At 41.6% G+C, this 27,038-nt stretch overlaps 1 protein-coding gene across 6 annotated transcripts in view; it reads left to right on the top strand.

Moving 5' to 3' along the window:
* Positions 1 to 27,038, top strand: part of LOC148350073 (uncharacterized) — a 407,697-nt gene that overhangs the window by 94,099 nt on the left and 286,560 nt on the right. For 5 of the 6 annotated variants that reach the window (XR_015847080.1, XM_088319758.1, XM_088319757.1 and 2 more), the window contains one exon: positions 15,483 to 15,562. The exons of the other annotated variant lie outside the window; for it this stretch is intronic. The gene's annotated coding sequence lies outside the window, so the exon portion shown is untranslated. The remainder of the gene's footprint in view (positions 1 to 15,482; positions 15,563 to 27,038) is intronic. 6 annotated transcript variants of the gene reach the window in all.

Genomic DNA, 27,038 nt, shown 5'->3' with positions numbered 1-27,038 from the left:
TTTTTCTTTTTGAGACGGTGAGCGTCTTCGCATATGGAAACATGTCCAGTCCCAGCGTGATTCTGCACATGGTTGTCACATTAAGACTCTTAAATCATTTGATTTGAAAACAGTTTGGGATGAGTCAGTGCGCGCGCTCAGGTTTCACCGTGCGTGATCCCTTGCAAGATTTGTGTCGGAAACACTCTGAAAAGCAAAGTACTTTGCTGCTTTTCCAGCAACTTTAGCTCCAACGCTGTGGGTTCCAAGAGCAAACGGTGCACGAAACCGCCTTTTTTTAAATGCTGTATTTTTTGGAGTATAAGTCGCGGGTTTGGCCAGGGGTGCGACTTATACTCAGGTGCGACTTATATGTGAAATTATTAACACATTATTATATCATTGAGTTTTACCTTTTTTATTACCAGTATATAATTTCACATGTTATCTTCCCACTAAACTCCCAGAGGGTTGATAATTTCCACCTTGGCGTGTTTTGCCGAAAAATGTCCCCCCCTCATGGAATGAAGCTCCACCCCTGCTCCCCTAACATATGTGACTCGCTCTAACGTCACTAAAATGTCTTTGTATCTCATTTATTGGGGACATTTCATAGAACAGTAAAGCTCAGAGCATTTGCACCTTGTATAAAAATCACTTTTGAGAAAGATGGAAATATTTACTTTGGTGAAATGACACAAACTTTACTTGAAAATCGGGACATGACTGTTCAGAAGATAAGGCCAAAGTAAATATTTTCAACTTACTCGAAAGTGATTTTTATACGAGGTGCAAATACTCTGTGTTTTACTGTTCCAATACATTCCCCAAGCATGAGATACGAAGTAATTTTAGGGCCCCGGTGATGTGGAAAGCTCTGTCCCTGAGAACCGATCTGCAACTTCAGTGGAACTGTTTAAATCTAGGCTTAAAACACACTTATATTCTAAATCTTATGAATGACCTATATTTCATGTTGACAATATCTGTGTATTATTTATTATTGATCGTCCGTTGCAACCTGGTCATCCTGGAAGGGGATGACCTCATGTACGGTCTCTTATCAAGGTTTCTTCATTTTCCTCATGTTGAGGTTTTTTAGTTTTTCCTTGCCCTCATGTAGGTTTTAGATCAGGGGACGGTGTCATAATAGTCTGTAGTTTGCAATAGTTTGTGGTCTGTGCAGCTCTTTGAGACTCCTTGTGATTAAGGGCCATACAAATAAACATGACTTGACTTGAGGTTTCTGAGTTTTCCCTTGCCTTCATGTATGAATGAATGCTGAGTGCGACTTATCTATGTGTTTTCTTTCTTTACAATGCACTTTTTGGATGGTGCGACTCATACTCCGGAGTGACTTATAGTCCGGAAAATCCAGTTCATAACTCCCGAAAAGTCCTCCTTTTTTTCTTACATACATTTTTTTTCTCTGAGATTTCCTCCCACGCTACGTGACCATGACCAAACATTCAGTGATATGCTGACTATTTTTGTCGGGGAATTTTGTGGAATCATTAGGAAGTGGGAATGATGTCGACGCGCCCCCTGGGACGATTGCTTTGGGCGCTGGCGTGAGAACAGTAGCTCATTCACTTTTCATTCAACAGCTGCGTGCACACATTGCCGTTGCGTTTTTATACGTGCTGCTAATGACAGCAATGTGCTGATATTATCAGGCCACATGACCTGAGTTTTTTTATGCAATGCTAAAAATCCAGTTGGACTGTTACCAATATGAATGACTTTAGGAAATCCTTTTTAGATACTCATGACCCCGAACTTGTCAGATTTCCCATTTAAAGTATGGCAAAGTATGAAGAAATATAAGCATGCATTCAAGTCAAAATAAAAACAATGGACAATGTTAAATGACAATTCCATAGAGCGGGGGTCTGAGACCTTTGGCTCTTTTCATGAGTACATCTGGCTCTGAGATAAAGCTCGTTTTCAGATAGTCTTCTCTGTCCCGTCTCGAATTTGGATGATGGCGGATACAATGTCTGAACATGCAAAGAACCAACCTAAGGAACTATCCATTATCTGCAGCGCTTATCCTCAGTAGGGTTGCGGGGGTGCTGGAGCCCATTCCAGCTGTCTTCGGGCAGTGGGCAGGACACCCTGGAACACCCTGAACTGGTTCCCAGCACAGGGACAGACAATTCGCTCGCTCATTCACACCTAGGGACAATTTGGACCGGCCAATTAACCTGACATGCATGTTTTTGGAATGTGGGAGGAAACCGGAGTGCCCGGAGGAAACCCACGCAAGCACGGGGAGAACATGCAAACTCCACACAGGAGGTTCGATCTAAGGACCTCAGAACTGTGCCGCACACGCGCTAACCACTGCGCCGCCGTGCTGCCCCCTAAGGAACTAACGATGGAAGCTCATTAAACAATCTATGTTCTCTATTGAGACACAGAACAAACTTTAAACACCCATAAACGCCAGCAAAGCAGAGTAGTTTCATTGGGTGACCGGTAGGGATGGGCGGAGCTATGCATACATAGCCCAAATACCCGCTTCTCTCTGTAAATATGTTGTATCCTTCTCGTTTACAGTATTTTGTGAAATTTTTACAAAAGAACATTGCTCACACCTTGTTATGAAACTTTAACTTTGAAAATTATTTAGGACATAAATGACGGTCAAAATAAGCTTCAAAACTTTCTTGTAACTACTACCTCTTTTCCACGTGCAAATATGCGATAAATAAGGCGCAATACAAATAATCTATAGCAGCAATTAGCAAATTTTCTTTTTTTCCGTCAAAAATAAAAAAATATTAACGTTTCGGATGAAAAAATTTAAAAAAGTATAGGTGGAATCTAAATAAAGCAGTTTTGCATTCAAGGGGTAAGAGGGGTTAGAGCAGGGAGAGTTTTGAAATCCTGATGGAAGAATTTGGCCTTTAGCCTGCTGGTTCTGGCCTTGAGAGACTGCAGTCCTTTCTCTGATGGCAGCAGGTTGCAGAGGCTTTGAGAGGGGTGGGTGGGGTCAATTGGAATCCTGGTTGCTTTGCAGATGACGTGGGAGTTGTAGATGTCACAAGTGGACATCAATGACTTTTTCTGATGTTTTGCCAATGTGCTGCAAAGTCAGCAGGACACGGTGGCCATACCACACGGTGATGCAGTTGGTCAAGATGCTCTCGATGGTGTCGGTGTAGAATGCGAGCATGATTTTTGTGATGTTATGGCTCCAGGAGAGGTCATCCCTGATATGCATTCCCAGGAATTTGGTGCTGCTCATGTTTTCCACCCCATCACCGTTGTCCGTACAAAACTGCGTACTTCACACGAGGGCAGACGGCAGGAAGTGTACTTCACACCGTGCTTTGACCAGGAAGTAGTTGACAGCTCTGTGTGCCCTGGCCTGCCGCTAATTTCTCCACTTCCTTCCTCTCCCGCTAGCCTAGGTTAGCATCAATCACCGCGCCCCGCTCTCAGCGCTAGCGCAAACCAATTTCCTTAATGCTGATTGCACTGTAAACTAACTCTCCTCACCAGCTCTGGCTCTTGTTCTACAAGCCTCATTCATTCTTGCTCGCTTCATTTCCTTCCGCAGCTTCCTCTCGCCTCGGCGGAGCCAAGATTCGAGCCGCCTCGCTAGAATTGGCCGGCCTAAAAAAAGAAAAAGCCCTAACTGTCCGACAGTTCTACTTATAGCTCGGCCAATAACAAGTCATTGTCAAAACTATTATTTGTTGACACAGCTACATTCCGGCTTAATCTCCTTTTCCTCGACGAGACGATTCCATCAGGCTTCCAGATTGAATCTTTGAACCTTTTGCTGACAGAATGTAGGTTGCTCTCAAGTAAGACCGATATGGGCTTTTCAGGGCCGATACCAATGACTTTATTAGTATTCATGGGAGGCCGATAAATTCTATTTGGAGACGATTCTCATTTGCTGTAAAAGTTTACAATTTTTAATAATGCAAAAAGAATGTGTTACTAATTAAAAAAAAAACCCTCTCTGAAACCTTTTACATGACTAACGTTTTATTTAAACCAGAAACTAACAGTGTGGGAAATAAAATGAGGCTTAACAGCAACTCTAAAAAAGGAACATAAAAACATACATAGCTCCCTTATTTTTTTTTACAATAAATAAATCAAAATATCAACACAACCAACATGACTTAAATTAACCTAAAACAAAAAGTGCATTGAAATTTCAAACGAACGAATTGAAAAGTCTGTCCTGTTTTAAAGCTAGCTTGACGAACTAATGTTATGGTAACAGCTAATCACTCAGCCTTCCTATTTAAAGTGCTTTTCAGCTCTCAATCACAATACACAAGCTTGATTGACACACTAATGTTATAATAAGAGCTAATATATCAGTATCCACTTAATTGTGCTGCCCTTAAACAAGTTAACTACACTTTTTACGCTTTCGTATTATCACACACACGCTTTTCTACCATGACTTTAAAATCTCAATATTACTAGCGGTCTTGGCACACGGGCATGTCGGGACTCAGGAGTTATTAGAACTGCTGCTGTTCACTCTGCTGTAACATTATTCTTTCTTTTTCAGTAGCTCCGCCTCCACTCTTTTAGCCAATAAGAAGGCACAGAGTGGGTTCAGTCTGAAACAGAATGCAGGAGAGCGAGAAAGGCTCAGCTGCATCTGAGCCTAAACAGTCGGCGCGCCAAATACATGATGATACCAATATGTGTGAAATTCCCAAATAATGGTGCTGATAATCGGCGTGTCTGATTATCGGTCGACCTCAACTCTCAAGGGCAGCTATGGGCAAAATGTGAACGCTTCGTATTGATCTTTTTTTAGCTCTGTGCTATACATCAAACACAGTACTTTATTAGTTAAAAACAATTACCTTATGGCCAACAGTCTTTTTGTTGTAGTTGCACAACCCCAATTACTGATAGACCACAGCAGATCCGAGGACCTTCATTTGAAAACCGTAGACTCTGAAACCCAAGAACGGTTCTCCGAGAAAACTGCCTAATGTTCTTCTCGCCCCCAAGGCATGAGAAATTCCTTACTCGTCTCTGAGCTCACCAATTCAGCCTGGACGCAAGAGCAGGCCAAGAACTATTTCTCACCTCCTTCATCCTCCGTCCTCGACCCGAGCCGGAAAGCCGGCAATAGCATTTACATGTGTGCTTTCATCCCAAGTCGAAGGCCGCAGCTCCTCCTCCGCCAGCGCCCCGAGTGGCGGCGAGTAAACACAGCTATACTTTAAACGTCTCCTAAATCATTTTAATTCGTCCTCGGCAGAGTCTTGTGGAATGTCGAATTAGAGGACGTCGTCAGCGCAGCAAGACCACAGCAGACATTCGCTCTCACCTCGACCGTGTCAAATGATGGGATGTCGTGCAACAGCCTTCGCCAACCGCGAGTGTTCGCACCACAAGGGCTTTTTTTGTTGCACTCGCCTCCTGCTCTGTTTTTGACATCAGTTTCGAACGCTCCTCAGCCAAAACACTAGGCACACTTCACAAACGGGAGAGCTTTTCGTTTTTAGACTTCCCTTTTACTGTCCTTTATTGTGTACTTTAAATTCCGGACTGCCGCTACTTTTTTCCTAAATATATGCGGCCCACTCATTTTGTGTTTAAGTCCTGAACTGTAATACAGTAATACCTTGGTTATAGCGGTTAAAGGGGACTAGAACCCCCAGCGAAAAGCTTACAAGGGCCAACCTTACCTTGAGATGATGTCATTACCGACTGAAAGTATATGACTGGAACAAAATAACAATTATAGATCCACTAAAAAAACACAGACCAAAAAAAAAAAAAAGTTAAATGAATGGCCTTTATTGTCATTATACAAGAGTATAACAGAATTAGAGGGCTTCAAATCAGTTTTGAATTGATTATTTTTTACTTGAGCCAGGTCTCGTCAGTGATTCAAATACAACCGTCCCGAATGTAGAGATTTCCGTGTTTTAGTTCCCGATCATACTTAAAAAAGTTCTTAGCCTAGCCGTAGCTGTAGGCTCGACCTGCAGGCTCCTTATTGCCCTTTCCCCTGATGCCGCCTCAGTTGCTTCCCTGCTGGTTATCAGCCTTCCTTGTGTGATTTATTTGATACATTTCTTTTCAATGTAATGAGCAGCTAAAAGCTAGCCTGTAGCTATAGCAGTGCGGCAAGTTTTTTTGATGACATTAGCTCAGGAGGTAGAGCGCTCGTCTTGGGATCAAGAGATCGCAGGTTTGATTCCCGGCTCCTCCGTGTGTTAAGTGTCCTTGGGCGCTAGAGAAATGCAGACCAATTTCCATTTACCATTTGACGTGGAGACATAGACTAAAGGCTCTTTGATCTTAGTTGGGCATTCTTAACACATACTTATTGGATAAAATATATATTGTTTAACTTTTTTTAAGGATACCTCAAACATTTCACCCTACCTTCAATTTTTTGGTTATCTCACCACAGTCACAGTTCCACTTCACTGTAACCATTCAGAAATATGCAAACAAATGAATGATTCAAATAAAAGTGTTTAAAAACAAGTAACCCATAAAGATCACTGTGCAGGACAGTCTGAAACGGAAAAAAAAAAGTCAATTTTATGGCGCACTCATCCATTTTATTTCCTCTGGTCCAATTCTGTGGCTTGGCCTTAAAACAACACTCTCCCACTTTAGCTCAAAGCTCTGGTGATGAGAACGCGACCGATGCGACTCAAACAAAACTGAAGAAGCGATGCGACGCTTGAAGAAACTTCAAACAATAACATTGACGGGAAGCCGTTTGACTTTCACGACTCGGTTCCCAGATTGTGGATATTTTGGGTTTTGCCTCCGCCCATTTTTGGAGAGCTGGCACTGCCGTGTCAGGTCTTTCCCAGCCCCTAGATTGATGGGAAAGGGTTGGACCTGAGGGGGGAGTACTCCGAGTGGTCGTCCCCTGCCGGGACTCCCCTCCGGCATCAGTCAATCCTGCCGCCGGCTCGCGTTTGAGACCCGCCCGGCCGGCAAAGAAACCGTAGCCGCGTTCGCTCGTCTCCTAATGGCTGGTACACGGCAGTTCATGTTTCAGCCCCCCTCCTGCTGCTGACATGCTGCTACATTATGTTTAGCCCGTGTTTTATTTGGCTCTCTTTGGTATGGTGTAGTGGAATAGGAAGCGAGAGGGGGGGGTCTCACAACTTAAAGGGCCACCCCAAAACAAACAGTAGAAGACCCGATGCCTGCCCGGTGTGCTTTACAAACTGCCGTGTTACGTGCAATCTAGGCCACAGATGGAGCGATTTTGCCGCACGCCGTTTGTGTGTTTTCTGCGTGTGGTGCCATTTGGAGAGTAAATCTCTACAGGTTTGACCTCTTCCGGCGTATGCCCTCCAGCTAAATCGTCTGGCACTGGCGGTAGCAGCAAAATAAAAAGAGTGATGCCTCCTATTCGACCGTAAACCGTTCAGGATCAGTGTTCAGACTCGTAACACATTCTTAAGCATTCCAAAAGATTCATAAACATACATAAACAACCATAAATAACATTAAACCATGTACCTAAATAATGATAATTACCGTGTTTATTCGTGTACTGACCCTTTGCGCACACGTGACTATAACCACGTGACGGAGGTTGGTGACACCATGATGGGTGGCAATGAACCGTAGTAAACAGTAATCCCCGTGGGTGAGGCCAGTAAACAACAAAAAAGCTATGCCTATATTTTATGTCGACTATATCTGTGTATTATTTGCCCTCATGTATGCTTTAGATCAGGTAATGGTGTCATAATAGTCTGTGGTTTGCAATAATCTGTGGTCTGTGCAGTACTTTGATACTCTTTTCTGATTAAGGGCTATACAAATAAACATGACTTGACTATGCAATCAACATAATTTACAATTAATCGTCCCAACCAAAGAGTCGTAAGCCACCTGCTAGCTTGAGAGCTAACACACGCATTGACCTACTCGTCACACCAATGTTGTTCAGCTGCTGGATGAGCGGTATTTAGAGAACATGAGCTAAGCAGGGCTAGCAAATAAGCCATACCTTCTCCTACCTGACGTATCTACAGATCTAACCAAGTCTTTTTGGTTACAGTTTACACCATCTGAACCACTACATTGTATATGGAGTATTCCCATGCATTGCTTATAAAAGCATTGATGCTAACCATTTTTTTTGTTGCTGGTTCGGTTACCGGTACACATTGCCACTCTGGCAGGGTAATTACTTCATAACGGCAAAGGTAAGACACTAACTGTGTATGCTAATATGTTTTAACCAGGGTACCATCAAATCTCATATAAATTATGTTTTTTTTTTACCTACAGTAGCACTAGCTGACGAATAGGTAGCCACATTGTCTTTGACAAGACTCGTACTTACTTACATGCAATTGTTCAGAAATACGTAATCCATATGTTGTAAAAATGCTCGCTGCAAATCCTCTCAGAACCTCCGATTGATTGCAGAGCGCCCTCTTCTGTCTTCATCAAAACACATAAAATGCCAAATTGGGCTTAGAACCTTGCTGGTACGCACAGCAAGAAATCACTACCCTAAAAAGCAGTTATATTCTTCTATCGTGGTTATTGATATTTGTTTTAACTCAACTGCTGACTGCTTAGGTGCTTTTGATGTCCGTCATGTCGCTCAAACTTCCAGTGTATGCATTATGACGTCACGTGAAAAGGGTCAATAAAGAGCACAGTCTATAAAAATGGCAGCTAATTTAGCTCATTTCAATGCTAGTACTGAGCAAAATGATGTCCCAATGGGGCAAAGATGCTTTCTAAGTGACTTCAGTACTTCCTTTCATAGTGTTTTGACCCTTTGTGTAACCATCTTCACATCTCTGCTGAATTTAGAAACACATCCACACTTACTAATTGTAAAAAATCAAGACATCTCACCAAGCCTGTGGGCATGTATACCGAACACAAAAATACATATTTGCCTAAAACCACTGAGGGTTGGAATACATCCAATCGGGTGGTTGCGGGGCTTTCCGCGCAGCCACGTGAGTCGCTAGCCACCTGCTAGCTTGAGTGCTAACACATTGAGCTACTTTTGTGGGTACGATGTGTTCATTCCTCAAACTGAAGGTTAAATTTGAACTTTTGTGTAAACTGGCCTTGAGGAAATTTGTATTGAGCAGCCTTAGACTGGCTAGCTAGCTAACTGAACACTTGGAATGAGCGTAGTAAATATTTAGTTAAACACTTATAAAAACAGAAATTCAAACATGTCTAAGTTTTAAGTTAAGTGTTTGGTTTACATGAGCTATTTCGGGAATTTTTGTATTCATTGAGATAGTTATCTAAAAAATATACCTAGCTCTTGGCAAATAATCATTTTTTAATACCTACAGGATGCTTTGGTCATTCTTTGAAAAACATGCTTTAGAGAGTATGACTATTTTTGTTCCTGTTGTTTTCTAATACAGTCGAGATTATGACATTATTATATGGCATTAATTTGTTCTGTGTGCCAGAATCCCAGAAAAAAGGTTAGCGATTGTAAATTGAAGTTTTACCTAAATGCCAACAGTAGCTTTGTAAACTCTGCGAGGGCACGCGTTGCATACAACTATTGTACATACAATGCAAGTAATGTATTAGAAACATTGAATTATTTATGTATTATTTTTTTCTTTAAGAGAAGCATCTCTTGAGGGCTACATGCTAACAGTTAGCAGAAGCTAAGAAAATAACAAGATTATGTGTATATATATATATATATATATATATATATAATATGTACTACATAGCAACAATCATTAACGATTGATTTCTCTTATCTGATATAAAGTGTGCGCTGCTAATCCAATAATTTTTGATGAGTGCCTCGGTCCAATCTTTATTGCATTCACCCATAACTCTCTTCTTTTTCTTTGATCACGTAGGATCCTGTGAAAAAGTCTCGATCATTAAGGTTTTTTTTCTCCGATTATGACACACAACCCGGTGATATTTTAACACCCAACTAACAGGGTTTTGACCGGCATGGAGTAGTCTTTTGCCTCCAGCTGTGACGTCACGCTATACACAATGGGACACTGCAAAGTTAGAACTTACCTTTTTGGGCACCTAAAATAATTTGTCTGCATTGTATACTGGGAAGCAGCACGGCGGCGCAGTGGTTAGCGCGTGTGCGGCACAGTTCTGAGGTCATGAGATCAAACCTTGCTGTGTGGAGTTTGCATGTTCTCCCCGTGATTGCTTGGGTTTCCTCCAGGCACTCCGGTTTCCTCCCACAATTCAAAAACATGCATGTCAGGTTAATTGGCCGGTCCAAATTGTCCCTTGGTATGACTGAGCGAGCGAATTGTCTGTCCCTGTGTGCCCTGCAACCGGCTGGCAACCAGTTCAGGGTTTCCCCTGCCCAATCCCCAAAGATAGCTGGGATGGGCTCCAGCACCCCCGCGACCCTACTGAGGACAAGCGGTGCAGGTAATGGATGGATGAATGGAGGTATAGTGGGAAAATTGCCATAAAGACGGCCCCAAAAAAAATCGTATTCCAAACAGTTAAGTTAAAATGTCTGACACCGTATCCTGGGCGTTTACTAAATCAGAATCGGAATCGTCTTTATTGTCATCAATAAGTGTCCTACTTGGACGTGACGTCCATGTTGGTAAAAAGGGCAGTCGCACGCCGTACGGAGTTGTCACATGTTTGCAATAGCCGCCATCACCACGCTCCGCCGCACAAACACACAAATACAAAAGTAGCAGCAGTCGGGGGTTGGCCCTGACAAATTACCCACATCCCCGCCACTCTTCTATCTCGGCATGGGGGGAAACTGGATGGCCCAGTAGGAGGCGGCTGGATAAGTGGGAAGGTCAGGGATTGGAACCCGGGAGGGCAAATAGAGTCCACGCTGTCTCAGTACACGATGATGAGTACGAGAGGACTAGGCTGGCTTTTTTCTCCTCTTTAATACCACGTCTCCAAGAACATGGCAATTAAGTACGGCTCATTTTAAAAATAGTCTCGGTCTATCCCAGTTTTAGGCCAGCTGTTTTTTCAGCGTTTATGTGTAGCCCAAAAGAAAAACAAAACCCTTTTTTTTTTTTATCCTTCTCTTTTGGTTTGTTGGACATCGGTGTTTTTATCAAGTGCCAGGAACTACGTTTGATGTTATTTTTTACTCTTTCTGGGGAATGACTTTCTGCGAATGGCTTCGAATATGCCTTTTTGGGGGGTGCTTTTTATGTAAATGAAGGGAACAATATTAGTTTCATTTTGCAATTTCAGGCCTTATCAGGCTAAATCGGGCATGTTAAACATAGGGTTGGTGGGTTGGTGTTCCGCCCAAACGCCCTACCCTGTCAATGTCCGACCAGAGGCTGCTCTGACAGCAATTTGGTTTCCTTTATGATCAAGTAAGATGCAACACTGAAACTCCGAATTATTACAAACGGAACTTAAACTGATAATATAAACGAGGACTGGCATGCCAAAATACATTGCGTCATTAGTCGTCAACAGTCACCATGCTAAATAGCTACTGAAAAACTGAAAAGCTACATCAGAAAACAGTATTTTGAAGCAGTAAGTTAAATAAGACTAAATAAAAACAAAACTTTTTAGTAGCTACAACTGTATGTATCATCTCTTTCAAAGGCACACGTGATGGTTAGGACAAATACTTGGAGGAAAATGACTATCACTGCATGCCACTGGGCATTGGCAGGATGTCTCGATGGGTTGGAAAAAAATTCGAAACACCAGATCTGGCCCGTTGGAGGACTTCATCCCGCCCGCCCAAATTTCGGTATACCGTATTTTCCGGATTATAAATAGCTGCGAATATGTCGCACCAGCCAAAAATGCTTTATTATAAGGGAAAAACCATATACAAGATAACCAAGAGTATGAAATCGCATTATCGGGTAAATGTAACACCAAAAACATACATGTCATCTTGAAAGGCAATTTCAAATAAAAATAAGAGAACAACAGGCTGATTAGTGTACAGTATACCAACGTTACACTTAAGTGCATACTATAGACACCCTTGATTAGGTCAGTAATGACATAAAAAAATAAGAGTTATTCGGATAAATCTAGCATAAAATACTTGCTCATCAAACTATCAGCTTCACTCCAAATCACTAATTCCAAAGACTATAAACCGCTTCGCTTGCTCTTTCCACTTCAAAAAATATCCCCTATACAACAGGGCAATGTTGAAATGATTAACACAGTACCCTCTTGCGGTACAGTGTGAAAATAACATGTGAAGTGAAATACAGTTTTGGTAATAAAAATTTACAACTCAATGATTTAATAATATATTAATAATTTCACGTATAAGTCCCAGTCCCGGCCAAACTGAGAAAAAACTGCAACATATAGTATGGGAAATACAGAATGTCAAAAATGAATTGAGTCTCTCGATCCTTTTTTTCAAAAGTTATGGTTTTATAAACAAATGCAAACAATATGCTCTCTCCGGCCGCTAGAGGGCGGTGTTCAGTCCGTAGAGTGCGGTGAGTTGGTTCAGGTGTAAAACTGCATTTATTCAACCGTTGAAATAAATCCGTGATGATATGTTGGTTAGGTTACTTACAGTATGAAGGCTGAATGATAAAGCAAAATACTGAAAAAAAGAGCTAAAAATTTGGTTGACATTCTATCCGGCTCACCTGAGAACCGAAAGTCGGGATCCGGCTCCAGAGCCAAACTTGAGTTTGACATCCCTGACCTAAATCAACTATTCACTATCATAATTTCCAGACAATAAGCTGCACTGTTTTTAAGATACATAACCCGCACCTGAACATAAGCCATATGAACACTCGTTGGAACATGAGATACATGAGACCCCCAAAAGCTTTTTTGACTTTTTACATTTCTCCAGTTTTTCCCGCTGCTGTGTCCAGTGTCTAACCTTCCATCTATTCATGCGAAGTCAATGTGCAGCAGCTCTGTTTCCTTGTTTATTGGCCAGCTTGATTGCTTTTTACTTATACTCTGCATCATTTGCTTTTCTTTCAATAACTGTGAAAGACAGAAACATTAGACAAAGTCTTTCAGCAAAGTACTATACAAACTCCTCTATGTACGCATACATAGTAAACTGAGAAATAATTGACGCACAGGTGAAGAAGTGGAGAGTCTGTTTAACCTATCAGACTGCACTATGATAAACTATGATAAATCTGTGTTTCTGGCACTGTGAGATTCAATCGTTTGATAATGAGATATGGTCTAATGCTATGGTATAGTGGTAAAGTGTCTGCGCCCACACCGTCACGATCCTTGATCCAATACTTTGTGACTTAATCAACGATACTTCTCAACAGATAGGCATGTTATTGACCCTGTTGATGTTAATGTGTCCCAAAACAATAGAAAAACAGCTTGTCGTTCAGGGGGTGGGGGGTGGTAGAAATTGATTTTTGAAGTATTCCCATGCAGACTAAATCTCTTCATCCACTCCATCACCGCAACCTGTTCTCCGTCTTAAGTCGGAGGTGCGCTTGTTTTGCGTGTGGACGCTCTTGTGCCGAGAGCCAAGAGGGCCAGCGCTCCAGACTGCCGGGAGAGGATTAGGAGTCTGGAATGCAAGAACACCCCTTGACCCGGGCGCGACCTTCCCGACTAAATCCCTTGCCCATATCTGTCCCTCATGGGTCATGATCCAATTGGTCGCCCTTTGACAATACTGACCTCGCCGCTCCGTCTGTGTGGAAGACGTGAGCCGGCTCTGAATTTCTCAAGAATACCGTATTTTCCGCACTATATTGTGCATCGGATTATAAGGCGCACTCCGAAATAAGGCTCTTGCCATATTTCTTTCATTCACAAGGGGCACTGGCCTGTAAGGCGCATGAAATTGAGACTACAGTCGGACCTATTTAAAAAAGAAATAGGTATAAGTGGGATGATTAATCAGTCTATAAGTGTCGCTGATTAAAGTCATTGTATGCAACAAGAATCGAAACAGGTCAAGGTGATGAGAGCACCAACACTTTACCAGTAGACTGCCAGTGGTATATCATCACCTTTATAATCATATTGCAACAACGAAACAAGGGTTGCACTCCAGTTGGCAAGTATACAGTAGTCAAGTCATGTTTATTTGTATAGCCCTTCATCACAAAGAGTCTCAAAGGGCTGCACGGATCAAAAACTATTGCAAACTACAGACTATTATGACACCATCCCCTGATATTGTCAACATAGAATATAGGTTATTCATATGCTATAGAATAGAAGTGTGTTTTAAGCTTAGATTTAAACAGTTCCACTGAGGTTTCAGATAGAATCTCAGGGGGAAGAGCATTCCACAGCACCAGGGCCCGAATGGAGAACGCTCTGGAACCTGCGGATCTCTTCTTGGCTCTTGGGCTGACTAGTAGACCAGCATTTTCAGAGCGATGGCTCCGGACCGGAACATAGGGCGAAATTAAATCTGAAAGATATGAGGGAGCAATTCCATGTATGATTTTGTATAATACTAGGAGAACCTTGAAATCACATCTTAGGCTTACAGCCAATGCAGGTTAGCTAAAATTGGCGTAATGTGATCAGACTTTCTTAGTTAAAAGCCTCGCTGCAGAATTTTGTACTAGCTGAAGGCCCTTGATTTTGGACTATGATATCATTAGTAGTAGTCACATTTAAATAAAAAACTATACACAACTAGAATATTCCACTTTGAAACGGGATATTGCGCTCAGAACCGGGATAATGCACTTGAAACCTTTTCCAAAACCGAGGTTTAGCGTGTTGATAGCTTTGACGAAAAAGCTATTCCTCAGTCCGTCCGTTCGGGCCTTGTGGGATCTGAACCCTCGGCCTGATGGTTACAGTTCAAAAAGATGGTTGCTGGCGTGTCATAATTCCCTCAGAATTTTGTTTAGGTCTGCTAAGGTGGCGAGAGCTGGCAATGTGATGTTTTGGGCCGTGTTTATAACCCTGATATAACCAGATGACATACTAAAGGCATTAGTGCTTATCTCATTATGACACCAATTTTACTCACAGAGCAAGAAACACTGATTTTCACAGTCCATTTTGTTCTGCATTCTGCTGAATTAAACAGCTTCTCCATTTCTTTATCTCTGTCAAAAATGTGGCGGTTTAACATGTATAGGTACGTAAGAGATTGTATATACATTTGCTATGCAAATCAGTGTTTCTGGTATTGTGAGTAAAAATAGTGTCATAATAAGATGCCAACGGTGGTCTAGTTGTGAAGTGTCGGTGCCTTCAAAGCCACAATTTGGGTTTGAATCCCATCGCAAACAATGTTTTGTTATTTTGGTCTGCAATGAATATCGATTGATTAATGATTGCTCAAATACGGTAGTATACCCTTAAACCTCATGTAGTAACAGTGTTATGCACTGTATTCTGCAGTACATAAGGTGCAGGACCAAATTATAAGGCGCACAATATGGTGTTTTTAGGTGCGACTTATATTCCAGGAATTACAGGACTTCTCTTTATTTTCTTCTTTTTCGTACTTAAGCAAGTAGAAATATATAGGTATCACTCTTGTTCAACTGAAACATAAATGAAGCGGTCCCCTCTCTCCTCTTTAGGGTGACGTTCCATTTGCGAGCGTGTCGTCCGAGAGTGACGTTAATGGAGGCAGAGAGGAACAAACACATCAGAGCGGCGGGTGAGTGGCACTGACACTGAGCAGAGAGAGAGAAAGCGAAAGATGGTGGCAGGCGTCCTTTCTCTTCACCGCCGTCCCACATGACATGACTGCCTGCAGAGATGAGAGACAGATGGGTGTCCCGCCCGCTATAGGGACGCCGCTTGAATAAAATATCACACTTGTGATTAATTCATATTTCATCTGCATAGCGAGCAGCACGCTTGTCTTTCTTGGTGCGCTGTCGATCACTGCGCCGAGCATGATTGATTTGAACCGGCGCTGATCTGAAGGGCGGGGCCCCCTCCCCCCAAAAAATCTCGATTTTTATCAGCGACTCCACCGAAAATGGATTTACCGTATTTATTCGTGCATAACGCGCACCCTAAGTTAACGCACACCCTTCATTTTTCAATTTAAAAATCTAGATCAAATTTTGTAAGTGACAAATATTGGTTAGATATGTGCGGCCATGATTACAATTATTTCTTGACAGGATTAACTATGAACACAATACTAACATAAAATTTAAAAAGTATTTATTTAATGTCCCTAAAGTAATAACCAGATACACTGAATGGTATTTTTTTATAGTCTATCTTTCAAGACCACTTTGTTTTCTCCACTCTCTAACATTCATTCCTGGTACTGTGATTAATAATGAGATTAAATTCGAATCCCTTTTCAAATGCCATCTACCTTATTTTCTGGACCATAAGTCTCCTTGGAGTGTAAGTTGCACCAGCCAAAAAAATGCATTATTAAGAAGGAAAAAACCTTTATAAGTCGCAGTGGTTAGCGCGTGTGTGGCACAGTTCTGAGGTCATGAGATCGTACCTCCTGTGTGGAGTTTGCATGTTCTCCCCGTGCTTGCGTGGGTGGCACTCCGGTTTCTTCCCACATTCCAAAAACATGCATGTCAGGTTAATTGGCCGGTCCAAATGGTCCTTAGGTATGAATGAGCGAGTGAGTTGTCTGTCTCGGTGTGCCCTGTGACTGGCTGGTAACCAGTTCAGGGTGTCCCCTGCCCAACGCCCAAGGATAGCTGGGATGGGCTCCAGCACCTTCGCGACCCTACTGAGGATAAATGGTGCAGATAATGGATGGCTGGATGGAAGTCGCACTCTGAGTATAAGTTGCATTTTGGGGTGGACATTTATTTGATAAAATCCAACACCCCAAAAACACATGTAATTTTGAAAGGCAATTTAAAATTTAAATAAAATGGAGAATACGGTACACTAGTGTTACACATACTTGCATATTTTAGACTGGCTCATATAAAATAGGAACAGTATAACATATTAAGAGTTATTCAGATAACTTTAGCATAATAACCATGTTTACCAAACTATCAGCTTCATTCCAAATCACCAAACCCAATGAAATATTAATCCTCTGTCATTTTTACCGGTAAACAACTCCCCGTATTCAGTGTGAAGACGAAAAGCTGTTTCCTCTTTCGCTTCTACGTCTCGGTCAAGGTAAATTTATTTAACACAGGGCTTGCGCGACCTCTTTCGGTTTAGTGTCAAATTAACACACGAAGTTATACACAATACTAGCAATAAAAACTTTAAACTCAATGATATAATAGTGTGTTAGTAATTTCACATTTAAGTCTCAACAAAGTATAAGTTGCACCTCGGCTAAACTGTAGAAAAAAAAAACTGCGATTTATAGTCCGGAAAGTACGGTAATATGTAATATGTCAAATTTTTCAAGAAGTCAAAGAGAGCGCTGACACTGCTTCCTAGCTAAGCCAGCTGATCCATGCAGATGCTGACACGTCTAGTGGTTAAGATTCGGCGCACTCATCACCGCGACCCGGGTACAATTCCTGTTGCATCCAATGTTTTGCTGTTGTCAATTTCCTACTAATGAATCATTGCAAAAATACAGTACTGTAAAGTCTCTTGTCTACCATGTACCCAAACTTCGAGTTTTTTTATTTAGGAAAAATTGCACATTATACACAAATATGTTATATTTTTATTATAGTCATCAATCTAGCATTTTTTTCTGGGTAAGAAATTTAATAAATTACCGAAATAAGGAAATCCAGTGAAAACATTGGGTTTATTTGGCACAGAGTCGATACATCTGGACCAATACATCTATCCGACTCTTAACCTTTACCAAAAAACAAGACGACAAGCTCCTTGTGTTTACGCTGTCGTGTGTGCAAATCGACACTTAGGGCGCCCTGCCTGTGCACCTGTCTCCCAGTGTCAAAGCAACAGTGGTGAGGAGCCCGCTAGCTGGGCCCTCACCTGTTTCACATCTGCCTGCCAGTGCCATCAAGGTGCGTCAAAGGTCCAATCTGGCATCTGGCAGGAGGGCCCCCTCCCCCGTCGACCTCTTCAGCTTCCTCCTCCTGAAGGCGTCTGTCACTCACCTGTCAGTCCTCTAATCAGCTCGCCCCCTTTCCCTTTCCACCCACACTGGCCTCTTTAAAGGCAAAGGGGAGAGCCAGAACGGTGACCATTTTGGCCTCGCTCGGAAGTTTCGCAACAACCCAAGGCTGCAAATCTCTACTTGGGTGTTAAGTGGCAGCTCAAATTGGAGTTTTAATGGCAACACAGTATGTTCATGAGAATGGCTTAACATCAGCTGTCATCATTGTGTTTTTTCTCTTTTTCTATCCATCTATCTATCTATCTACCTTGGTCATATCCCTCAAGAGGGGTGACCGACAGCAAGACAAACACATACAATAACAAAGAAAATAAAAGGGAAAAAATGGCCAAACACCCAAACAAGTTAGGCACCTCGACACCTAAGTTGGTCATGCTTTCGTCCCTCCAGATGAAAAGGGACACAAGAAAGCGGCCGTGTCACTCGGGTCAGGGTGACACAACACACTCTTGTTCAACAGCAGGGCACGACAGCTTTTGCTGGTTTACCCCTGCCGCATCATACAAGTGCCCTGCCCATCCTTTAGAACGCGTCGAAACATCCCTCTATCCTTTTACAACACCTCTCCCCTCGTTGCTATCACCAACGCGAGCTCTAGCTTCCACTAGATTTAGACCTCTTTCCTGCAGTGCACTCATAACACCATCCATCCACGTCAATCGCGGCCTTCCTCTTGGTCTCCTTCCATTTACTTCTGCTCTGTAGATCCTCTTCAACATTCAATCCTCATCCATCCTCTCCATGTGTCCAAACCAACCGAGTACTCTCTTATCCACACGCTTGCTCAGTTCCATGACTACTCCAGTTCTTTCTCACAATTCAATTTCTCTCTTTTTAAATACGGTAAATCCCTGCAACAGAGAACAAAACAAAAGTAAAACTAATAACCCTCAATCTATCACCACAAACATTACCATCAACCACAATTTATATATCTTGGAGTTGTCTGATCATAAGAGGTCAGAACCAGATATCATGCCTGGAAAGCTCAAACCTAATCCGCACTTGCCAGACCTAAACCCATCTGGAGGGACAAGAACATAGCCGTAAAATCAAAGATCAGACTTATGAAAACACTAGTTCCTTCCATCTTCCTCTATGCTTGGGCCAGGCTTCTCTCTATCTCTCTTTCTCTCACTGATTTTTTTAGTTTGAATTATCTATTTGCCATGGGTTCTGTTTCTTTTTTCTTGTTGGAGGATCTGCACAGCATGCATTCAACCCTGAAGACTCCAGAAGGGTGATTTGTGCCGTCTCAAACAAGTCGTTCATTGTCGGAAACTGTAAAATCACGTTTTTGAGGTAGTCACGGTTACGTGCACGGTGCGGATTTGGGTGCCGAAGTTTGCACTTCAGCGCCGGGCTGTATGTTGTCAGAGACGACAAAAATCACCCTTTCGAGGTAGTCGATTTTTGTCTGGCTCGGTCACTCAAATAAATTCAATTTGTTGGGGCTATTATACCCTCGGTCCCGGTGGGATCGGGATGGATTTTTTAGGCCCAATCTTACCTTTAACATAGCCCATGTGACAATTAAATCTTAAAGAAGCACCATCAGAGGGCACTTTGGACCCTACGAAGAACTGTTGTCAACACACAAAAATCTTCAGTAATATGGTGACACCACAAGATCATCAGGACTGGCCCGGATAATTTTCCAGGACACAGTCCAAGGGGGCAGGAAGAGATAAGGCATGAAAAAGAACTGGGCCGACAACATCAAGGAATGGACTGGTGCCAACGTTGAAATGATCCAAACTGAGGCCAGGAACCGTCAGCAGTGGAGAAAGCTGTCCGTATATTCGTCCAATGACCCAGGCAGTTAAGAGATCAGTGAAGCCCCTCGGATTTGGTGCCCCCCCCCTTACAACATTTTCACTTAATACTGTGCAGTAACACGTTTTTTGGTTCCTCTTTACGGCATTTTCGCTACTATACAACATCAGAGCAAAAACGTGTATGATTGCGGTGTTTCTGTGTAGGACCAGTTACAGTTCTAAGGTGCCTGTCTGTTGGTTGATGTCATCTAAAATCTTGGTTTGCTATTGTTTTGCGTCATGGCATCATGAAATACAGATATACCATTAGCTGTACTACCTCCCACAATGCCTTTTTCGTCATCCGGTTCAGAATATTGTGAATGTCGGCGATACAATATTGTCTTTTTTGTATTGTATGCTTTTGGCTATGGATCCGAATGCTTACGATGACGCTAAAATGAAGCTGGCGATCAAGAAATACAAATTAGGCCAATTGCTAGCCTTGATACGGACTACAACTTTTGGAAATAAGATGTCATTTTTCTTTTCTTTGTATATTATTTATTTTTGATTTTGTCTTGACTTTTCTAATCTTATATGCATATATTAAATGAAAGCAGTACCTACTATACATATATTGTCATTTTGATACTTTAATCTGGGGCACCGTGGGTTGAAAAGACATCAACTTATTACCATAGATTTTTACCCCCCACCCTGCATCAATTTCACTTTGCCGTTTCCAACACAGAACAGATTAGTTTTGTCTCCCATGGGTCAACTGTTTCTAGAGTACTACAGTATTCACAAAATCAATGATAAGAGTGAGTGTTGAAAATGAAGTTGGTTTGTTACCGTATGCTTGTCACCAGTTCCCACTGCGGTTTTGAGGAAAATGGGGAAAACCCCGAAGTTTCAATGTGTGTTTAAGATCTTAGATTAAGGTATTTCATGCCCCCGCAACTCAAATCAGATGATTCTGTTATTTACTGCCTCTCTGCAGGCATCAAGCACAAACCATTTATTCATACCTTGCAAATCACATTGAGGGCGTAAAAACGCGGCCTTGTTATTTAAAAGCATGTGACACGCCGTTTTTTTTCTTCACCTCTTTGGAAAAATACCTCCAGGTTAATATAACGCTGAAACTGCTGTCGGGCCTCGGGGGCTGCCCGGCTTCCAAACCCCCCCGCCGTGCAGAACATGATCAAATGGACGCGGGGTCTTGGAGGGTTAAAAACATCCCCGGCAACAAATTTGCTTCACTTCACACGATTACGGCGAACGGCAACAAAGGGGCCGCTTATGTTTCATCCCGGGGAGGCGATAGTTGCTGTTTGTGTTATTTTTTCTGTGTGTTATCTTTTCCCGTGTTTTTACAGACCATTTCAGTTCGCCACACTGTCCTTTGTAACCTCAATGTGGCTTTTAAGAGGAGTAGGCGTGTTGCAATCGATACCCCCAGCCCTTGGAATGGAATTCTTCCTATTGTACTATTTAAAAAAACACTTTTGGCAGAGAAATATATCAGATTTTCTGGACTATAAGCCGCACCTAAAAACCTTAAATAGGCCAGACATTTGACTATGCACCTTAAGTACGGATTCAATTGGAAATGCAAGTGCATTATCATATTTGTGCTGTAATTTTCACTGACCACAATTGCATGATAATGGCGCCATGGCAATGGGGATTTAACCCGGACTGTAACCATAAGAGCGCCAGTTCTTAACCACCAGACCACTAGGGATATAGTTGATCATACAATTTTGTTATGGTACCAGATACAAATCACCTTGAACTCAATCGTCAAATATGCTCTACGCACAACATAGAGCACAGATGAAATGGCTTTCTCTTCTCCACATGTAATAGATAAGGCACAATACCAATATCCAACAGCAGCAAGTTTACTTTTCTCTCTTTTTTTTCCCCCAAAAATATAAAAATATATTCGTTTTGAATAAAAATGTGCAAAGTATTGCCTGTTTGCATTAATTTGCCAGAAGGCAGAAGGGATTGGAGGGGTGAGGGGAGGGAGAAAATTCAGATTTCTGAAAGTCTGATGGAAGAAGCTGTCCTTTAGCCTGCTGGTTCTGGCTCTGCGAGACTGCAGTCTTTTCCCTGAAGGCAGCAGGTTGAAGAAGCTGTGAGAAAAGTGAAAGGGGTTTACCTGCAATCCTAATGGTGATGTGGGTGAGGTGGGGGTTGTAGATGTCCAGGAGGGGCATGAAGGGGGAAGAGTGTTAGAGAAAGACAGAAAGTGATTAAAAATCATTATAAATTGTTGCTTTACTTTTTTTTGCAGCTCAAACTAAGTATTTTAAGTGACAAACTGTTACATAAGTGCGGCAATGTCCAGGACAACTGAATTATGTCCCATGATGCCTTTCTCTTCATTCCATTCGGAATCTCGTGTGATTCCCTAAAAATTCTCGACTGCAAGTCGGCGATACCATTCTGTATTTCAGTGGTCCCCAACCTTTTCTGTACCCCGGACCGGTTTGATGTCAGACAATATTCTCGTGACCCGGCCTAATAACAACGTCAACAATGTGGTACCGTGACTAAAAATTGTGTTATGGTGACATCGAACCCAATGCCTTTTCGCGTGTCATTTGTATGCCTAGTATTTAGCGGATTGGATCTGTCGCCGTCCTCACCGCGATCCAGGTTCGATTCCCGTTGCTTCCAATTTTTGCAGTTGTGTTCAGCGATATCACTTAATTCACAAATATGGTACTTATTTATTTCTAGTGCAACCTCAAGCCTGACTTAAAGTCCGTTGCGCCTTTTTCATGAAGAATATATCACAAAAGACTAATTTTTGAGGGTATGCCTCATAGTGCCCAAATAATGGTAATGAATCCTTCTAAAACCATATTATAAGTTTGTTCTTATGTTTTAAAATATTTTTAAAACTTAAATTAAAATTCAAAATGTATTTTTAAGTCATTCTTTTTCTTTGATGATATACTCGTCCATTTCCTCAACAAGGATAAGTGGTTAAACATCGGATCATACTCATCTCCAAATTCCAACCTCGGAAGCCACTTTATGGATGCGCAACCACCATTATATTACATCATCGCACAATTTTAGATTTTATAGCGACACATACTCCGAGTCCGTGGGAAAAACGGCTTTTTTGGTACTAAAAATTTTTGAATACTTTAAAACGATCGACAGCGAATGAAATGAGTTGGTAACACGATTTCATTTCCCGAATTTTGTTCCTATTTTATGATTAAGTTGAGGTTTTTTTTTCCAAGTAGACTGACCTTATTTCTTAAAATAAATCCCAAAACAAGACAAACATGTAGTATTTCGACGTCAGATGATTTTACTTTGCATTGTATTTTGAGGTAGTCCAGCCCAAGTCTACCAGATGAATAGCTTACGACAAAGGGGCAACAGAATAGTCCCAAAATGGGCCCAAATTAGTTTATGTCTTGTATAATTCAGGATATGGTTTTAAATGAGCTCTTTGTGTTTCTCTGGATTCTACAAATCCATGCCAATTTTCCTAACTCTTGTTACAATGTGCCGGGTTTATAGTTTGTTTTCTCAGAATATGTTGTTTTCGAATATGATACTTTCCTAATGAAACGTCAATCAATTTGGTCAAAAACACAAATGATAATCGGACGATATTATTGCTCGGGCCATAAAAATATCTACAATAAGTAAAAGTATTCAGCAAAATGATTTTCCTTGGAAAGGTGATTTTGTAGCTGTCACGTGAATAAATTTTGTTGAAACTTGTTTTTGTTCATTATCTAAAGCGTCCATTCATAGTATATTTTATAGTTATTTATTAGTAATTATTTTCTTAATCTGCCATTAGATGCATTGTTTTATGGAAAAAAAAAGCTAAACAATGGATATGAATTTAAAGCCCTGGGTTACGGCAACCTCACCTTATGTTTTTACGCTACACAGTGGGGTATGTCGTTTTTCCATCCCCTCTACACAGCATTTCCCCAACTATATGACATCACCAACATTGTTTGCATGCCCAAAAATATATATCAATCAAAATTTACCTGTGACTGCAAGTTACTTGCCCTCACATGTGCATCCACACTCCAACTCCACTGTACCAGCTCAAATCAAATTCACATTGAACCAAACAAAAAAAACTTTTTTTTTTTTTTTTTACATCTTTTTAATCAAATACACACAAGTTGTACTTACTATATTCTATTTGGCTGTACAATTTTAATGTTTTGACCTAGGGTACCGGAGGTTTTGGATGTATCGGTCTATTACATTAGGTTTCTACCCCTTCTATGTGGCATATTAACTTTGCCATTCCCCCATCAGAGCAGATTAATGTCGTATTCCATTGCAAAAGTATTGCGGTTATCCAGTAAAAAACAAAAACTGTGTTGTGTTTTTCATATGACAGCGATGATTTGAAACATGTCACTCTATTTTTTAGACAAAGTAATGAAAATGACAAGTTCTTCAATTGTATTAGTTTAACAGCAGTTCTACTCATTTAAGATCTGGGGCCACATGGTAGAAACAAATTCTCACTGGAGCCAGGGTGGTAAATTACATTATTGCATAAAAAGTGTGCCTTCACTGGAGTGCTTGTGTGTCTTTTCGGAGGCTCGTTATTAAATTATGATCCAGGGATGTAAAATTTAACGATTGAGGATTTTATTTTCTATATTTTTTCATTCACTAAGATCTAATTTCTCGTTTATCAACTGTGCATTTGTAAAAGACAAAAAACCCAATAATGGAATTAATTTCCATTACAATTAATTAAAATCAAGAAAATCACGCAGGCTGAAAAGTGACCAAAAATTGCACACATACTTTTTTTTCTTTCTTGAAAATATTTACCTATAAAACAATGTTAGAATTTAAATTTAGTATAGATGAACACTGAAGCTTCTTTAAACTTCTGCATAGACAAGGAAGTGTGATTTTTTTATTTGGTATTTTCCTCATGTTGAGGTTTTTCAGTTTTCCCTTGCCTTAATGTAGGTTTTAGATCAGGGGATGGTGTAATATTTGTCCGTGGTTTGTCATAATCTGTGGTTTGTGCACCCCTTTGAAACTCCTTGTGATAAAGGGCTGTACAAATAAACATGACTTGACTTGACTTTCTTATTGCCTCAAACAGGGTGTTGTGGACTCTTATTTTAGGTAAAATAACATCCAGATGGGTCTCCTGTGTTCTGTTTTTTTTTCTCTTTTTAAATACGGTAAATCCTGCATGGGTCGAATAATATTAGTCAGAAAATACAATTACAGTGGGTGCTTTGTGAGTGGTGCCTTGCTTTGGCGACATCCTGTGGACACAATTAAACCTGCAAATCATTCTTGATGCGGTTATTTTTTTCTGTTGTGCATCTCGGCAATGTTTTATGAAAGGATGTGGGAGGCTAAATTTGGCCCGTGGGCCATGAGTTTGACACATGTGTTGGACGGAGTCGACCAACTTATGCGTGTCCTTTGAAAAGTGTGCGTGCTTCGGCTGAGGGGAGGAGGAGAGTGAGACAAACTCAAGTACTTGTTGGAAAACACGTCTTTTTTCAGGATCACAAATCTCACAGGAGCTGTGGAGAAGCTCTTCCAACTATCAGTGGCCACCTCGCCGGCTGAAATACTGCACAAATAACGATCAAAGCAGCTCTCTGTGCTGGCGGGGGCCAGACAGTAAATCCAGCCCGCTGAGGGCCAGACAGTGATTTTGTTTCACATTTCCGCCCAGAAGAAGAGGAGTGAAAAAGAAGAAAATAGAATACTTGGAAAACAAAAAAAGGGAAAGATAGAGCGCCCTCGGCTGCGGCCCAAACTCCGGCCGTATCAGTCGGGCTTTGCTGCCACGTGGCATATGGTACAAGACAAACTGTCAGCGTTTTTCCCCGCTTCTCGCCGCCCGGCGCTCTACCCGGAGATGACAGCGGCAGGCGCACGTTTGTGTCCCAGCAGCAGGCATCAGGCGGGCTTAGTGGTGATTGGGGGGGAAAAGGGGAGAAAAGGCGAAGCATCGCGAAGCATCACGCTGCTGATGGCTCTCCGCGTGGCCCGGGTGAAAAGGCGAAGGGGGGAAGCGGTCTTCTTACGCAGTAGCTGCGGGGGACAGCACAGTGCCGCGATTGTACGCAAACTGCAAATTGATCAAATTGTGGAGGCAAGACTTTGGGCCTATTATCTGGGTCATGTCAATGTCTCTCTGCTCTCCGTTTGGTCACAAGGGCCAACGTGTGTGTTTGCCCGCTGAAGAATTTTGGCTTTGAGCACCGAGAGAGATGATTTTTTTTTTCTTTTTCTTCTCAAGTGTGTGTCCGCAGTCAAAGCTTCACGTGCGTGATGTTTACACCATTCCTTTCTCGACAAACAGAGGCACCAAACGTACAAACAAAGCCTCCATTTGCAGCCGGGTGTCACATCCCAACGCTTTGTCGTCAAAGTGTAGTTAAGACGCTCTCATCGTTTGCCTGTTTTTTAGGATTTCTCTATAACTCATTTCATTAGATATATTCTCATACGACCTTGTACTAGTACCAACTGACAAGTGGTGCTTTTGGCGACGACGACATCAGTCATTCGTATTTCCTTGAAATTGCATGATACATTTTTGGTTCAAATTTTTATTAGTTTTGCTTTAGCCCCCATAAAAACTACGCTAAAAAATAACTGGGCAAAAAGTGATGCCAGAATCGTTGTGCCTTTTTAAGCAGAGCGACAAAATATATATAAAAGGGAAAGGATGTTAATATTTGATTGTTATTTGTGGTTTAACCGATTATTAAATCTTAGTTTGGAAGCGTTATCCCTCATATGTCTTATAAAGGCACATGCAAGATTAAAAATGGCATATGCAATTGCAGATATAGAGCTGTGGTTCTGCAAAATACATGATTCACCCCAGATTTCCTCTTAAAGGTACTGGAAAAATTGGGACAATGCCCTTGAAAATTGTTTGAATTTGGCCTTGTAGCCTTGTCATCCTGGAATGGGGATGACTTCATGTGCAGTCCCTTCTTCATTTACCTCATGGTGGGGTTTTTCCTTGCCCTCATGTAGGTTTTATATCAGGGGATGGTGTAATATTAATCTGTGGTCTGGGCAGCCCTTTGAGACTCCTTGTGATAAAGGGCGTCACAAATAAACATGACTTGACTTTACAAAAAAAAACTACGAAAACCGATACAAATGAAATTAAACCTGTTTCCGTCAAAATATAATAAAATGTCCTATTTAATTAAAAAAAGTCGACCTAAAAACTTGCAACCAAGCGTTTCCAAGCCCGGTATAGAAAAAGTTTAGAAGGTCTGCGTCAGCAGCTATAAGGG

This window comes from Urocampus carinirostris, chromosome 16 (assembly GCF_059441175.1).
Source record: "Urocampus carinirostris isolate Australia breed hairy pipefish chromosome 16, RoL_Ucar_1.0, whole genome shotgun sequence".
In the NCBI taxonomy this organism is placed as follows: domain Eukaryota; kingdom Metazoa; phylum Chordata; class Actinopteri; order Syngnathiformes; family Syngnathidae; genus Urocampus; species Urocampus carinirostris.
This window is presented reverse-complemented; position numbering and strand designations above follow the sequence as displayed.